The sequence below is a fragment of the Rana temporaria genome, chromosome 10, assembly GCF_905171775.1.
Source record: "Rana temporaria chromosome 10, aRanTem1.1, whole genome shotgun sequence".
Classification (NCBI taxonomy): Eukaryota; Metazoa; Chordata; class Amphibia; order Anura; family Ranidae; genus Rana; species Rana temporaria.
This window is the reverse complement of record NC_053498.1, coordinates 70,350,446-70,368,572: the sequence shown is the minus strand read 5'-3', so window position 1 is coordinate 70,368,572 and position 18,127 is coordinate 70,350,446.

Sequence of the window (18,127 nt, the reverse complement as noted above, 5' to 3'; positions counted from 1 at the left end):
TGACATCACACATTGCACTCATACTGCCAAGGAAAAATTACTTTACAGTATTGTAACCATTATCATTCACACACAAAGTAACTTCCATACAGTACATCAGAGTAAAAAGAAAATGTATACAGCATAATATACGGAAATATAAACACACAAACAAAAAACAAGGAAAATTACATTTAGCCTACAATGCTGTAAATAAAGCTGGAGTTTTCACAACTACATCTCTTCACTGGTCGCTGTCCTCACCCTACCTCTCCTGTCCACCGTTCTCACCCTCCCTCTCCTGTCCACCGTTCTCACCCTCCCTCTCCTGGCCACCGTCCTCACCCTCCCTCTCCTGTCCACCGTCCTCACCCTCCTGCCCATCCACACGCTGCTGTCTGTCTGGCCACAGATTTTCGTCAACATCACAGCGTATATTCTCCCTTGCGATGCAACGAGGGAAGAAACGGCGTGCATGTTGCAACCATCCCCTACACTGATCTCCTGTAATATACTCACAGGCAGCGTCCATTGTATGGAGCAGGGACCTCTGATCTTGAGCCTGATGTTCATACACTCTCCACCTCCAAGCGGAGAAAAACTCCTCAATAGGATTGAGGTAAGGAGAGTAAGGTGGTAGGAACACCATATCCATCCTTGGATGAGCAGTGAACCAGGCCCTGATAAGTGGGCCATGGTGAAAATTCACATTGTCCCATACAATTATATTTTGTGGTAGGTGAGACCCTATGAGACTTGTCTCATTTTCAGGGATCAAATCCAAATGAAGGCAGTGCAAGAAGATGAGGAGCTTCTGTGTATTGTATGGGCCAAGACTGGGCATGTGAGTGGCCACACCATTCTCAGAAATGGCAGCACACATAGTTATATTGCCCCTTCGCTGGCCTGGGACATCCACCGTGGCCCGGTGGCCAATAAAATTACGGCCCCGTCTACGGCCCTTGGCCAGGTTGAAGCCAGCCTCATCCACATACACGAGTATGTGAGAGGTCTCGTTTCCTTCCAGTGCCATTATTCTCTACAATAGAGTATAAAAAGAAAACATCAAATCAGTGTCATGGTCTTACCTCTCTCCTGTCTCCTTCGTTTGACATGTGCTGGCGGCCATCTTGGTTTCTAGGTCTCTTGTAGCCTCCCACCCTGCGGCTCCTCCTTCCCACTGGGAGGAGCTGGATACCTGGCTCACATATATAGGAGGTCTGTGACTTCAGTTCCTTGCTTGGTCCTCCTGTGTGCACATGCTTCTAAGACTGCTGCTGCTTCTGGTTCTGATCCTGGCTTCGTCTGACTTCTCTGCTGGTTCCTGATCCTGGCTTCGTCTGACTTCTCTGCTGGTTCCTGATCCTGGCCTCGTCTGACTTCCCTGCTGGTTCCTGATCCTGGCTTCGTCTGACTTCCCTGCTGGTTCCTGATCCTGGCTTCGTCTGACTTCCCTGCTGGTTCCTGATCCTGGCTTCGTCTGACTACCCTTCTGGTTCCTGACCTCTGGTTTCACCATCCGTTGGACTTTTGCTTTACAGCTTGATTTTCAATAAAGCCTTCTTATTTTCACTTATCTCTTGTTGTACGTCTGGTTCATGGTTCCGTAACATTAGGACCAAGCCATGAATTTTGACGGTACAGAGCCATCCTCGCTACCCACGCTGGTTGCCAGACTTGATCAGCTGGAGTCCCTGTTGGGTCAGTTCGCCGTGGCGTTGCAAACCCTGCTTGAACGCACGGCTCATGTCGCTCCCATTGCCGATGGGTCGGTTGTCGCTCCTGGGCCCGCTCCTACTGCCGCTCCGGTTGTTGCGCCAGAGTCTACCCCGACACCTGTTGTTGCGCCTGCGGTGTTTCGGGGTATGTCCGGTTCTGCCCCCCTTCCACAACGATTTGGGGGAGAGCCAACTCAGTGCCGAGGTTTCCTTAACCAAGTGGGCATTTATTTCGAGTTGCTGCCACATGCCTTTCCCACTGAGAGATCAAAGGTGGGCTTCTTGATCTCGCTGCTCTCGGACAAGGCCTTGGCCTGGGCCAGCCCTTTATGGGAGAACAACAATCCGGTGGTTGCCGAGTTTTCCGGTTTTGTTGCTTCTCTTCGGAAGGTATTCGATGTGCCGGCTCGCGCCGCCTCTGCTGCGAAGCTCCTTATGTCCGTCAGACAGGGTTCACGATCCGTAGCCGAATACGCCATTGAGTTTCGTACCCTGGCAGCAGAGGTAGGTTGGAATAATGAGGCTCTGGTCGCTGCTTTCTCTCATGGTCTCTCGGATGCCTTGAAGGATGAGGTTGCAGCTAAGGACCTACCAGTGGAGCTCGAGGCTCTTATTTCTTTCCTGATTTTGATTGACACCAGACTCAGGGAGAGACCTTCCTTTAAGGAGCGCCTGCGGAGGCCTCCTAACAGTTTGGCGCCTACTTTTGCTGTCCCACCCGTGCCTCCCTCTCCTCCCACGCCTCCTGGTGTTGACTTGTCTGGGGGTGAACCCATGCAGCTGGGGTTTGCTCGCCTGTCCGAGGGGGAGAGGGTACTCCGGAGACGCGAGGGCCGATGCATGTACTGTGGTCTCGGTGGGCATTTTCGGTTGGCATGTCCGAACCGTCCGGGAAACGCTCGCACCTGAGATCCTGTCGGGGGCAGATCTTGGGTGGAGTCTCCTCGTCCCCGGTTTCCCGTGTTGATAAACCACTGATCACTGTTGTCCTCTCCTGGGTCGGGGGCTCGGTGACGACCCAGGCGTTGGTGGACTCTGGTGCTGGTGGTTTTTTCATTGATAGTGAGTTCGCTGCCGCCAATTCCATTCCTCTACAGGCTCGAGGTTCCCCGCTGGCTCTAGAGGCGATAGACGGCAGACCCCTCCAGCCGTCACACGTGACTCATGAGACCCTTCCAGTGGGGATAGCCATTGGTGTCGCTCACAGAGAGTCGGTCTGCTTCCAAGTTATTTCGTCTCCACACTACTCGGTGGTCTTGGGGTACCCCTGGCTCCAGAAGCATAATCCGACTTTCGACTGGAGATCGGCCAAGATCCTCTCATGGTCACCACAGTGTGGGGCTAAGTGCATCCATGGGCCTGTCAAGTTGCTGTGTACTTCCTCGGACTCTCTGTTGCCTCCTGAATACGAGGAGTACCGGGATGTATTCGATAAGGTATGCGCAGTTGCCCTACCTCCGCACCGCCCCTATGATTGTGCCATAGAGTTACAACCTGGTGCCGTTCCTCCTCGCGGCAGGGTCTATCCACTGTCGGTTGCGGAGAATGAGGCCATGGAGGAGTACGTGATGGAGGCGCTGTCCCGTGGTCACATTCGCAAATCCTCGTCCCCGGCAGGGGCTGGATTTTTCTTTGTGAAAAAGAAGGGCGGTGAGTTGAGGCCTTGCATCGATTACAGGGGTCTCAATCGCATCACGATCAAGAACGCTTACCCGATACCCTTGATTTCAGAGCTGTTCGATCGCCTGAAAGGGGCCACGGTCTTTACCAAACTCGACCTGAGGGCGGCATATAACCTGGTAAGGATCAAGGCGGGCGATGAGTGGAAGACCGCGTTTAACACCAGGACCGGTCATTATGAATCCTTGGTTATGCCCTTTGGGTTGTGCAATGCGCCCGCAGTCTTTCAGGAATTCATCAACGATGTTTTCCGTGACCTGTTGCAGCAGTGTGTGGTGGTCTATTTGGATGACATCTTGGTATATTCGGAATCCATGGAGGCCCACATTCTGGATGTCAAACGAGTGTTGCAACGGTTACGAGAGAACAAGCTGTTCGGTAAGCTTGAGAAATGCGAATTTCACCGATCCCAGGTAACCTTCCTAGGTTACATCATTTCTGCTGAGGGGTTCTCCATGGATCCTGAGAAGGTCTCGGCTGTCTTACAGTGGCCCCAGCCCAGTGGTCTTCGTTCCCTGCAGCGCTTTTTGGGCTTCGCCAATTATTATCGGAAGTTCATCAGGGACTTTTCCATGCTGGCCAAGCCTCTCACGGATCTGACCAGGAAGGGCAGTAATTCCCAGGTCTGGCCGCTCGAGGCCATCCGAGCTTTTGAGGCCCTAAAGTCCGCCTTTGTGTCGGCTCCGATTCTGTCGCATCCCAACCCTGGGTTGCCCTTTGTCCTCGAGGTGGACGCGTCTGAGACGGGAGTAGGCGCTCTTCTGTCTCAGCGTAGAACACCAGAGGGTCCTCTGCTTCCTTGTGGGTTTTACTCCCGGAAACTGTCTCCCGCAGAATGCAACTATCAGATTGGTGACAGGGAGTTATTGGCCATCGTGCAGGCCCTTAAAGAATGGAGGCACTTGCTCGAGGGCTCGGTGGTTCCGGTTCTCATCCTGACGGACCACAAGAATCTGACCTACCTTTCTGAGGCCAAGAGATTGACACCACGTCAGGCCAGATGGGCTCTGTTCCTGTCACGTTTTAATTACGTGGTCTCCTACCTACCCGGTTCCAAGAACATCAGGGCGGATGCCTTATCACGGCAGTACTCCGAGCTGTCCAGGGAGGAATCGATTCCGACTTCGGTCATACCTCCGAATCAGATCCTGGCCGCCATTCGCACCAGCCTGACCTCTCCCCTGGGTGAGCAGATTTTGGCGGCTCAATCTGGTGTGCTCCCTCTGGGAGACCCAACGGCAGATGTTTTGTGCCTGAGGAGTTGCGCACTCGGTTGTTGCGAACCTACCATAACTCCAAGACCGCGGGGCATCCTGGAAAGAATCAGCTGTCCTGGGCTGTTTCACGTCTGTTCTGGTGGCCTTCCCTACGTTCCGACATCGCCGCATATGTAGCGGCATGCTCCGTTTGTGCCCAGAGTAAGTCCCCTCGGCACCTTTTGTTGGGTCTTCTGCAACCCATAGCCACCGGGGACCGCCCATGGTCACACCTGGGGATGGATTTCATCGTGGACCTCCCTGCATCCCGAGGCCATACGGTCATTCTCATGATTGTGGATCGGTTTTCCAAAATGTGCCACTGTGTTCCTCTCAAGAAGTTACCCTCTGCACAAGAGTTGGCCACGATTTTTGCCAGGGAGGTCTTCCGGTTGCACGGTTTGCCCAAGGAGATTGTGTCGGATCGGGGGAGTCAGTTTGTGTCCAGGTTCTGGCGCGCCTTTTGCTCCCAGTTGGGGATTCATCTCTCCTTCTCCTCGGCCTACCACCCTCAGTCCAATGGGGCCGCAGAACGATCCAATCAGGCCTTGGAGCAATTCCTTCGTTGCTATGTCTCCGATCACCAAGACAACTGGGTTGACCTCCTGCCTTGGGCTGAGTTTGCCAGGAACACGGCGGTGAACTCTTCCTCTGGGACGTCTCCCTTCATGGCCAATTATGGGTTCCAACCTGCCGTGTTACCGGAGGCATTCTCTCCCCAGGATATTCCGGCTGTGGAGGATCACCTTTCCGTCCTACGTGCTTCTTGGGTACAGATCCAGAAGTCCCTTGAGGTCTCTGCGCAACGCCAGAAACTCCAGGCTGATCGCAGACGAGCGCCTGCTCCTTCCTACCAGGTCGGAGACCGTGTATGGTTGTCCACCCGCAACCTCAACCTTCGAGTGCCCACTCCCAAGCTGGCTCCTCGCTTTGTTGGTCCCTTCCGAGTGCTTCGCAGGGTAAACCCGGTAGCCTATGCCCTTGCGCTTCCACCTGGCATGCGGATCTCCAACGTGTTTCATGTCTCCCTGTTGAAGCCACTGGTGTGCAATCGCTTCACTTCCTCGGTTCCTCGGCCTCGTCCGGTCCAAGTGGGCAATCACGAGGAGTATGAGGTGAGCAATATCCTGGACTTACGCCTGGTCCGCGGTCGGGTGCAGTTTTTGGTCCACTGGCGTGGTTATGGTCCTGAGGAGCGTTCCTGGGTTCCCTCCGCAGATGTCCATGCTCCTGCCTTGCTCCGAGCCTTCCACGCACGCTTCCCTCAGAAACCGTTTTTTGCACCGCGGAGGAGGGGCCCTTGAGGGGGAGGTACTGTCATGGTCTTACCTCTCTCCTGTCTCCTTCGTTTGACATGTGCTGGCGGCCATCTTGGTTTCTAGGTCTCTTGTAGCCTCCCACCCTGCGGCTCCTCCTTCCCACTGGGAGGAGCTGGATACCTGGCTCACATATATAGGAGGTCTGTGACTTCAGTTCCTTGCTTGGTCCTCCTGTGTGCACATGCTTCTAAGACTGCTGCTGCTTCTGGTTCTGATCCTGGCTTCGTCTGACTTCTCTGCTGGTTCCTGATCCTGGCCTCGTCTGACTTCCCTGCTGGTTCCTGATCCTGGCTTCGTCTGACTTCCCTGCTGGTTCCTGATCCTGGCTTCGTCTGACTACCCTTCTGGTTCCTGACCTCTGGTTTCACCATCCGTTGGACTTTTGCTTTACAGCTTGATTTTCAATAAAGCCTTCTTATTTTCACTTATCTCTTGTTGTACGTCTGGTTCATGGTTCCGTAACAATCAGTAATACAGGAGTCATACACTAGAGTTACAGACAGCTACATAGGAATGTTCTACACAAGTTCAATATACTACTGGCCAGTATTCCAGTGGTTCCAAACCTGGGGTACATGTTCTTCTCAGAATTGGGGACCCAGTCGAATACTGGGGCCCCGCCACAGCTTTAAATGTTCCGGGCAAACATGGTCCTGGAACCAGGAACACCGCCTGGCACGCGCATCCCTGTCTGGTAGGCCATCTCGCCGGGGGGGCCGCGATGTGTGGTCACCCTAAAGGTGGGTGCCACCTCAGGAAAAGAACCCCGCCTCAATGGCGTCTGCTCCAGAAGTACCCTCCCCCAGCATGCCCCGCGAGAGAAACTCCCTCCCGATTGGCTGCTGGCAAGAGTCGCCCCGGGGTAGTATGACACCCCAGCAACCACAGAATGGACCCGCAGCACAGCCCAGCTGAAACAGCTGAAACAGAGACCCTTTGTAAAATTGCAATCTGATTATCCCTTAACTTTTACAGTAATAGCACCGGTACTTGGAAGTACACAGGCGCTACATCTACAATATTTTTCTTGTCATTGTTAGTATTATACGTAACATCCCACTGAGGTAAGATACTGTTATACTGTAGGCCTATCACACACACTAAATGAATATGTAAATGAATAAACATATTTGTTGCTCTATGCACAGTGTCCTGTCCTATACATTATATAATTCCATCATTGATTGTGAGGCCATGGTTGATGACATGGTCTATAATTGTGGCCCGAATTTCATCAGGGACAGCATGGTGTCTTCGTGCTCCTCGGCCTCTTCCCCCTATTCCACCACCACGTACCCTTACTCCTCCTCCTCTTCTTCTTCCTCGAGCAGACAATTTCCATTGTTCATTTACTTGGCCAGGTGACTCCATGTTCAGAAATTGTACTGTTCCTGCATGGTCAAGCTCTATATATACATGTTTGGCAGCATTCACAATCACGGACAGCACCTGTCAGGTACAGTAACTAAACATACTGTTTGATTGGTCATCTGAGACCAACTCAAACGCCTCCTTCGTTAGTCAAGTTCTAGTTGCACCCGACTGTCAATTGCTGTAATCATTTTATCAAATGTTCCAAGAGATTCATATATGGTATTCATGGTATTATGTTCCTGAATAATTTTGACAATTGAACAGACTATTGTGCATGTGATGACTTAAACAATGAAATGACGCTGACCTGTTTTGGAGAGAACGACCATTAGACTGAAGAAATGACAATCAGTTTAGATCAACAAGATCTATTCAATTGGAAATTGTGCTAAATGTAGGTTACTTGTACTAAATCATTTGAAAGATGTACTAAGACATGGAGACATGTACTGAGACATTTGCAATTTGATGAAATGAATGAGAAATGCCATTCAGTTGTGAACAATTGCGAAGTGGTTTGGAGATTTGTCCATGTTGTTTTGAGAATGTCATTTCTGTTTCAAGAAATGAGCCAAAACAATGGAGAAAAACTGTAAATCCAATCCGCTAAGGATGGAGCAAGAGGACACCAAGTGCCAAGCCTGAGTATTTAAGGTGGGAGTGATGGACTGGGCATAATGATGTATCTGTAGGAATCCATAGAATGCTGGTTGTTGGACCATTAGAGTGAACAGGTAACTGTTTTTGTTTTATGTAAAACCCTGAATCAGTCAGCCAGAGTTCAGAGCATTGATTCCTTCTTACCCTCCGATCTCATAAATTCATTGTTATGTGGTCACACTGTCACATGCTTCACGTCTTTGTTATGAGACTTGCGCATGACAAGCTAAAGGCCCAATGGTCTTTATTCCCTTCAAATTACTTTTGCATTCCCATACAAGTCTATAGGAATGAAAAACACGTTTGAAGCAGATCAGATGCAGGACGGAAGAAGGTCAATGGCATATCAAATGCACCTGTTAATGAGTTATCTCTCAAGCATCTCAAATGAATGTCAAACTATTTCAATTGACACAAGCCCAAAGCCCATTGACACAGGCTCTTACCCTGAAGTTATGCTAAAGTGGATGTAAACCTGATTCATGAAATTTGACCTTTCCAAAGCACCAAGTCTTGACTTTCTGCTGCTCCGTTCTTCTGTTATCAGCATGATAACTACACAGGACACAGGAGATAAAGGTAGCCATACATTTTTGTCGGGGTGGGTGCTATAAATAGATTAGCAGAGAGCTGGTCTATTCACAGCTCTGCACATTCCTTCCTTCCTTTGCCTTTGTGGAGAAGGGGGGGGGGGTGTGCCTTTCCTCCAATCAGCTGTCACACAGTGTATGCCAAGAATCCACACCCAGTGCTGAATAGGAAGAAAAAATCTCTAACACAATGTTTACTTTCTAAAGACTATAGCAAGCTGAAGACAACAGATATACATTATCTCCCTACAACTTTTGTTGGGAGATTTGTTTAATCTCAGTGTATCATCTGACGCTGTTCACTTCACTGTGAGGGTTTACATCAGGCAGCAACTGTGGTCCGGTTCCGACCAAAGTAGCTATCCTACCCAGACCGAAACCTCACCAAATAGTTGCCCGTCTGTCCTCTCCCCACCTCTGGCTTGCCTGCCTGCCTGCCGCTTCTATGTTCACAGCATGTCAGGCGTACATGGGTCTGTCCCTTCTAAAAGATTGCTGCACTGCCCCCTCTTCACACTGCCTGTCTTATTTTCACAAGATGTGAAACGTAGCCGTTTTGGACAAAGGGCGGTACTTTTTCAGCTAAGCGGGCGATGGGTTACTACACAGCAGGGCAGTCCCAGCAATCAATCATCCACCTTTAACGTGAAAAGTTCCACCCATTGTCCAAAGCTGCTGTGCTTTCCTTCTTGTGTGAATAAGGTAGGGCTCTGTGGGGAGGGGGGAATGCTGTACTGTTATGAAAAGGACAGGAGTCTACTATCGAGAGGGAACTGTGATGGGGGTTCTGTGATGGGGGGGTCTGTGATGGGGTAGGGGGATCTGTGATGGTCCAGTCTGTGATGGGTCAATCTGTGATGGGGGTCTTTGATGGAGAAGGGGTCTGTGATGGGGGGGTCTGTGATGTGGGTTCTGTGATGGGTCAGTCTGTGATGCAGGGGGGTCTGTGATGGGTCAGTCTGTGATAGGGGGTCTGCAATGAGTCATTCTGTGATGGGGGATCTGTGATGGGTCAGTCTGTGATGGAGGAGGAATCTGTGATTGGTCAGTTTGTGATGGGTCAGTCTGTAATGGGTCAGTCTGTGATGAGGGGTCTGTGATGGGTCAGTCTGTGATGGGGGGTATCTGTGATGAGGAGTCTGTGATGGGTCAGTCTGTGATGGTGGTATCTGTGTAATGGGGGTACTGTGATGAGTCAGTCTGTGATGGGGGGTATGTGATGGGTCAGTCTGTGATGGGGGTGTCTGTGATCGAGGTGCTTGTGATGAGTTAGTCTGATGGGGGATCTGTGATGGGTCAGTCTGTGATCAGGGGTCTGTGATGGGTCAGTCTGTGATGGGGGGTATGTGATGGGTCAGTCTGTGATGGGGGTGTCTGTGATCGAGGTGCTTGTGATGAGTTAGTCTGATGGGGGATCTGTGATGGGTCAGTCTGTGATCAGGGGTCTGTGATGGGTCAGTCTGGGATGGGGAGTCTGTGATGGGGGCGTATGTGACGTGCACAGGAGACTGCGATGTGGAGGATATCATGTGGAGTCATAGCACCAATATAACACTTGGAGCTCCACTGGAAGACATTTTCTGACCAGACCACTCTGAATTTCAATTCAGTACCACTGGTTTACATCCACTTTAAGTATAAAATTTGGGATTTAAAGTTGAAACTGTCATACTAATCCATTGCATTGCTTGGTTTATCAATGTCTGTTACAACTACTGCCTACATGTTTTTTCTATGTTCACTCCTCACATCTCATACAAGGGGACAGACAGGGAGCCCACATAGTATAATACTGTTTTATTAAAAGTTGTATTTCAAGATATCACGAGCCACCCCACCATCAGAAGTTGAGTCCCCCCACTCTCTCCTTTACATCACAGTGCACCCCTCGTTCCTTATGCTGCTGCTGGGAAGAAGCGGGATGCATTGCTTGAAAGCAGAAAGTAAGGGTCAGGAGTAGGACCAGAGGAGGGCTGGAGCTCTCCTGCAGCTGCAGGAGAGGTGCGAGGGCCACATGAAATGGCCTGGATTCGGCCTGCGGGCCTTGTGTTTGCCACCTGTGGTGTACACTATAAGGCAACAAGAGAGTACTTGAAGGGAGGGGACCTGAATCTACACAGAAAACATTAAGAATACATAGTAGTTTTTTTTTTAATACGCCTGTGTGTATGAGGTCTTAATCTTCCAAAGATCAATACCAAAGGGGCCAACATCATCTGTTAGGTTACTCACTGAGGAACACTGATGAGCAATAATAAAGTGTGTTGCCTGAAACTTCTGTTTATAGAGCAGTATTTGGAATGGTTCATTACACATTCCCAGAATAATCCATGCATTGCCAAAAACGTAATATATGTGTGAATTGGTAGGGGAGAGGTCAGATGTGATGGTATGGGCGCATACTGGAGAGTAAGGCCAATAGCAGGGTGGAGCTTCAAGACAGGTATAATATCCAGGAAACACCACGGTGCCCTAATCAAATAGATGGTGGAGGTGGACTTTAGCCCTGTACACACGCTTGGTTTTCTCGGCGGTAAAAAGTCCGCCAAGAAAACCGAGGGGAAAGCTGAGAACCCGGCAGGAAAACTGCCGTGGAGCTTTGGTTGGGAATCCCGTCCATGTGTATGTTCCATCGGCGCTGCCTCACAGTGTTTCCCATAGGTAAGTAGTAGATCTGGCGGAAAAAAAACACTGGGAATCCCAACGGGAAAATAGAGAGCATGTTCTCTATTTTCCCGCCGGGATTCCAGGCTGTTTTCCTGACGGGAAAACTGTGAGGAAGCATACACACGTCCGGTTTTCCTGGCCAAAAGCTCTCCTGCCAGTTTTCCTGCTGGGAAAACCGGTCGTGTGTACGAGGCTTAAGTTTCAGATGGGACCTAGCAGAGATTTTAACCCTTTTCTACTCTGCCCAAGACCAACAAATATAAGGCTTTAAGGCTCCATTCACACTTACGAATGGGGCTGTCAGCAATTGCATATGGGAGATCCCGTGGGAGTTTCTGACGATTGGCTGCAGGGCGCAGCCCCATTGAAAGGAATGGGAGGCTGAATGCTCTTACAAATAATTGTGGACGCTCGCATGTAATCACTCATGGAGTGATTACTTGTGAATAATCAGACATGGATGCAAACTGTCTGCATCTATGGATTATTATTCACAAGTAATTGCTCCATGAGCTGTTACTTACCTGCCTCCCATTGCTTTCAATGAGTTTGCTGACCACATCGTATCACAGGGAAACCCTGCTGGGTCTCCCACATGTAATTTCTAACTGCCCATACACAATTGTAAATGGAGCCTAAAGTCTAACTCCAGGTTCCCTTTCGCTATGCATAGAATCATGAATACAAGGCTTCCTCTGATTGGCTGAAATAGAGAGGCGGTAGGTGACGTCCCAATCTCTACCTCAGCCAGATAGAGCAAGCCTTGTATTTACTGATAAAATACTATAGCTTCCTGTGAATGGCTGAGCAGCACTTATTCTAGCAGTAGATGGGAAGTAGTCCCCATACTGCTGACGGAGCACAGTGCTGTAAACTGTATGTAACTGATGCAGTGCTGACAGCGGCTGCAGCAATTAGAAAAGGAAATCGTTTGTTTGGGTCAGCTTGGCTCAATCAAACTATTTAAAGTAAAAGTAAACATGGAGGAGGGGCGTGTCCAAGATGGCGACCGGACTGGACGCTTAGTGAAGGAGCTCCGCTGCCATACCTGCTAAATATCCTGTTTCCCTGCGGACTATTCTGTTTTGGACGACCTGGATTGCTAGCTGATTGCCCCCTGGACTGGTATGCCCTGTAAGCGGAAAAAAATCGCTTATCAAAAGCCGTCTTCACCCTGTGTTAACTCCGGTGGCGGGAAGGCCGCATTCCTCCTGGTGTCCAACATGGCGTCGCAGACCGAGGACGCAGACCCGGCGATCCAGGACCAGGATCACTTTGCTGCCCTGATGCAAGCCATCTCGACCTGCCAGTCCACGCTGACTGAAAAGATTGACACCATGCAGCTGGAGATGGGCTTTATACGGAAAGACATGGACAAGATCAGCACCCGGCTGACGGAGGCTGAGCGCCGGGTGGGCGATGTGGAAGAAGTGCTATTAGACCATGCTTCCTCTCTCCGCACCCTCACTACCAAAGTCAGAGCCCTGGAACATCGTGTGGAGGACGCGGAGAACCGCAATAGGAGAAATAATCTCCGTGTTATCGGCCTCCCTGAGCGAGCGGAAGATCCTGACCCAACCGCGTTTACTGAGCGCCTTCTCCGCCAGCTGCTTCCCCAAGCTGCCTTCTCCCCGTACTTCGCCGTGGAGCGGGCCCACAGGATGCCAGCGGCTCGCGGTCCCCCCCCGCGCACATTCATCCTCCGTCTCCTGAACTTCAGAGACAGAGACGCGATATTACGGGAGAGCAGGAAGACCGAGATATTGTGCTTCGAGGGGGCCCGCCTGATGATTTTCCCCGACTTTTCCGTGGAGACGCAGAAGCAACGAAAATCCTTCGACCATGTGAAGCAAGCCCTGCGCCAGCGAGGTCTGAAATACAGCATGCTATTCCCCGCCCGGTTACGGGTTCAGGACGGAGAGACCCATCGCTTTTTCACAATCCCAGATGAAGCGGCTGCGTGGCTGGAAACTCTCCCGCGCCACTGAACTCCTACAGCCGGAACCGCTGCTCTGTTTTTTTTTCTTTTTGTTCTCATGCCAACTCGGTCCCCTTCTCTGGCTGCCCGTGTATTTCCCTGTTCGGGTGACCCCCCCTCTTCTTGCAGGATGAGAGCTGCAGTCTTTGTCCCTGTTGTTAACTGCGGGTGGGATGCTCCCCAGGACATCCCTCCTGATACTGCCTGGATGTTCCCCTTCGTGTGGAGTGGCCCACCTGCATTAGGACTGCCGATTGAGGACTCTTCTGTGAGTATTGGGGTACCCGGGGGTGTGGCTGCTCCGGCACTTACTACCCCCTATGCCGGGGATCGGGGACAGTCTCCTTCCTGTAATTAGGGACTAACTTTGTTGTGGCATGGTTTGCAACCGTTACGGAACCACCATGCGGCTTGCCGCTACAAGAATGTGCCCCCAGTGTCATCTGGGTGAATGACTCCCTCCGCAGGGAAAACGATAATATTAACTGTTTGTCCGACTTTTTTTTCTCTTTCATTTGTTTATTGAAGCGGGTGGCAAGGATGCTGGTTCGTCTGACAAGCATCCTCTGCTGAGCCTCCCAGGCGCCCTGTTGGTGCACTGCTTCCCAGAGACTGGTAGTCATGTATTGTTTGGGATATAAAACGCGCCACAATTTTGGGGGTTGCGTGGGGTGGGGGGGAGGGAATTTTAATTTTAATTTTATTTTTTTTCTCTTCTGTTTTTGGTACGGCTATGGATCATTCAATGTTAAGTATGGTTCTTTCTGGTTACCTAAGAGACACCAAACATCTTTTGTGCAAATTGTCGGGGGTTCCATGGCAACATGGTTACAGATGGATGAGTTACGATGTATGCAGTCTCTACTCTAGCATCCCGCATGATCTAGGTTTACAGGCAGTATCTCACTTTTTGAAAGAGTCGGGTCACTATTCATTAGTCTTACAGGAGTTCATTGTTTTGGCTCTTAAATATTTGTTAACGCACAAATTCTTTATGTTCGACGGGGTCTTCTACCTCCAGAGGTGCGGGGCTTCCATGGGGGCTAAGTTCTCACCTTCCCTGGCCAATTTGTACATGGGATGGTGGGAAAAGTCCCGCATCTTTGGGGGTACCAGCCCCCGTCGTTCAGATACAGTCATCTACTGTCGCTACATCGACGATCTGCTCCTCGTCATTTCCGACGAGTCTGCAGATCTAGATGAGTGGCTAGTTTATCTCAATGACAATGAGCTCAATCTTCGGTTTACAGGTAACCTACAACCTACTACCATTGAATTCTTAGATCTAAAACTCACTGGGGCTGATGGTATTATTTCCACAAGTTTATTCAGAAAGAGTACTGCAGGTAATGCTCTGCTACGAGCTGACTCATCTCACCCTCCGCATACTATTAATAGTATCCCCTATGGGCAGTTCCTTCGCCTGAAAAGACTTTGCACCTCACCTGTGGATTTTACGAGTGAAGCTCTTGAAATGGCTCATAGGTTTAAAGACAGGGGATACTCTGCCACTGTGGTCAACAATGCCCTTCGTAGGGTTAATGCCATTCCAAGAGACTCACTTTTGGACAACAGGAGATCTAGATCTAGATCTCCCAACTCCATGAACAATGAGCCAGCTCCGATCTTTTCTACCTCTTACAGTATGGAATTTTACAAAATTAAGCAGATCATTATCAAATATTTGCCTGTACTGTATAGTGATGCGTCTTACACATCCATTCTGTCGAAGGGTATTAAGACGGTCAGTCGTCGAGCCCCCACATTGGGGGGGGTTCTCTCACCTAGTCTCTTTGAGTCCAAACCCACTTCTTCAACTTGGTTGGACTTTGTGGGCACCTTCAAGTGCGGCACCAATGGGTGCAGATACTGCCCCCTAATAGGAGCTGGTAAAGTTATACGGTCATGCTCCAGTGGCAGAAGTTTTTATATTAAGCAATACATAAACTGCAACACTAAGTTTGTGGTTTATGTAATTACTTGCAACATCTGCAATGTCCAATATGTTGGTAGGACCATTAGAAGACTACGTGACAGACTCAGTGACCATCTGTACGACATTGACAAAAATCACAATACCAATGTAGCCAGGCACTGGAACAACGTACATGACAAAAACATTTCCAGCCTGTCCATACAGGGTATTGAGAGGATTGTGTGTCCGGTTAGAGGGGGGGACAGATTCAAACTTCTTTGTAAACGGGAGGTATATTGGATATTTCACCTCAATTCTAGACAGCCTTGGGGCCTCAACTTTGATTGGGATGTTTCCCATTTCCATGATTGAGAGTAACATCTCTCTCCCCCCCCCCCTCCCCTCTGCTTGGCATACTCACTGTTTTTGTCCTCTTTTTCTAATGTATTTATCATCACACGTACATAACCATGTTCCCACACCCAATATTATACTTGTCATCTTGTGGGAACACAAAGTGTCTTTTTTGATTTGTTGAGGCTCTATTACTTGTTCCTATGGTTTACACCCAAGTTGTTAATGGTAAACTCATTTACATTACCCACTTGCTGCTCACCTGCTGTTTATTTCGGCAGGTGGGCTACCATACGGGTTTCAGTGTAACTCCCCCAATTTAAGTTTGAGACTACATTCATATTTACATAATTATGCAATTTTGCTCACCTTTGCACTGTCCATACTTTGCATATCTCATTCACGAACAGGCGGGTCACCATATGGCTCTTGGTAATAATTTTTATCAAGACACCATAAATTAATATATGGGTTCTCGTGTGGCCTGTTAATATACAGGGTACGAGGGCTCTACGGGGGTTTTGGGAGGGGGGGGTATTTTGTCGGGTGAACATGCAGGTTATGCATTAAACATTATTTTTAATCAGGCATTAGCGGTTGGATTGATGCCATATCTGGAGGTGATAACATATACAAGTCTTCTTCTACTGTAATTGGAGACACATTACACAGCTTCACCTTCACCAATATTATTAGTGCATCCTGCATCATTTTTCATCTACCTCTCATAATATATCCCCCCCCCACCCCTAGGTTCAATTAGCGCTTCATTATGAAGCATACACATTTCTATACAATCTATGTTACACATCCCATATTCATATGGGTATTGTATTCGTCCCTCATTATACATATACTATATAAAAACCTATTTAAGATATACCAATTCGCAATTTTGCGTTTTTATACCTCTTTAATCTTTGTTTCCTTTTTCTTTATTTTTCCCCTGGGTTTTAGGAGCAGTACGCTATACTGGTTTCATTGTATGGCTGATGAGGTACCATTATAGACAGTTTGACTTATGTCGACCCTTGTCCCTTGTCATATATAACCAGGTGCCACACCATTGCACAGGTTCTCGGGCTTTTTGCGCACTTGTTTATTTATCTGTTTGAATTTCTTTTCTATTCATGTGCTAGCCCCGTTCCTTATAAGATCCAATTGATTGTCCGGTTCGGTATAATAATCTTTTTATTTTTATTTTTAATATCGATGATTGACACCAGACTTTCATGCAGGATCATATCCATACTTGCTTGTATTCTTATTTACATTTGCCCTCGCGACTATTATGTCTTTTTAACGTATAGAGATGTCTATTCACACTCTTTACTTGTGCGAGGTCACTCACACAGTTCCTTAACCGGATAATAAATAAAAAAAATATATATATAAAAAAAAAAAAAACCCCAACACTTATATGTATATGGTCGCTGGTCTGCTCTTTCAGAGCATAACCAGCTTCTTTATTATGTATACTCTTACATTCATGTATTAGACCTCTGAATGGATAAATATTTAGACAGATCGATTGCACATTACCACACTTGACCTCAGACTTTTGCACTAGATCATCATCTACCTAATGGTAAAATAACCGTTACCATGTTCATCACGATCACATTTATTGGGTAAGGCATCTTAACAGATGTTGTCATTACCTGCATGATGTTCACGCACATCATATCCATATGATTTTGTTTTCACTGACTCATTCATTATAAGGTCTTACTCACTATTGAACTTTAACTTAATGTCCATTCATGTAGCGATTCTCCCATCAATTTATTATTTGATTTTGCTATTTCACAGTTTATTCCCTAAAATAGGTCTATTTTGGCTTCACTAATTAATTTATTCCAATAACTTATGCATTTTTGAGTCACTAAATGACCACGGATCAGAGCGCTTCTATATATATATATATATGTACATGTATACACATAATAGAATTTTTTTTTATTATTATAATTATTTCTTATTTTTTAAGTGAGACTATACCTATACATATATGTTGTGGTCTGATTTTGAGAAACTTTATAAGTAATTTTATGGGTATTTCTATTTTTATATATTTGTTTATCTTCATTGTCATTTCATTTTGATTTTCATTTATACACAGGTTTTTCACAAATCAATATGTGTTTTTTATGCTTTCTCCCTTTTTTACAAAGGGACACACTTGAGGGAGGTTTAACCCATATTTCAGCTGTTTAAAGTGCCGTTTGATTTACTGCTTGATTAACTTAATTGATTCCTCCCTGCTGTAGGCAGGGCTTTTCATCACATGATTGTATGTTTTGTGTATATATTTCATTTGTAGTGTGAACCTTGCTAGCCATGACTAAGCACTGACGCCAGTGCGAAACGTTGGCCATACTGATTTTTGTGGGCTTGCAGTGACTGTATGCACAGTTGAAAATAAAGACATCTCTTTTAAAGAAAATTTTGGAGTGCGGCTGTCCAGCTTTTGTTCTTTTGTTTTTTTGCTATTACCGCATTGCCAGCACCCTGGTGGTTCAACAACCCCTGATCATCACGAGGCTCACCTGGAGCGGTGAGAATTCTGTCAATGTTAAGTATGGACATATGCATCGCTTTTTCCTATTGCTTCTGATGGGTGTGGGGTGGCTGCTG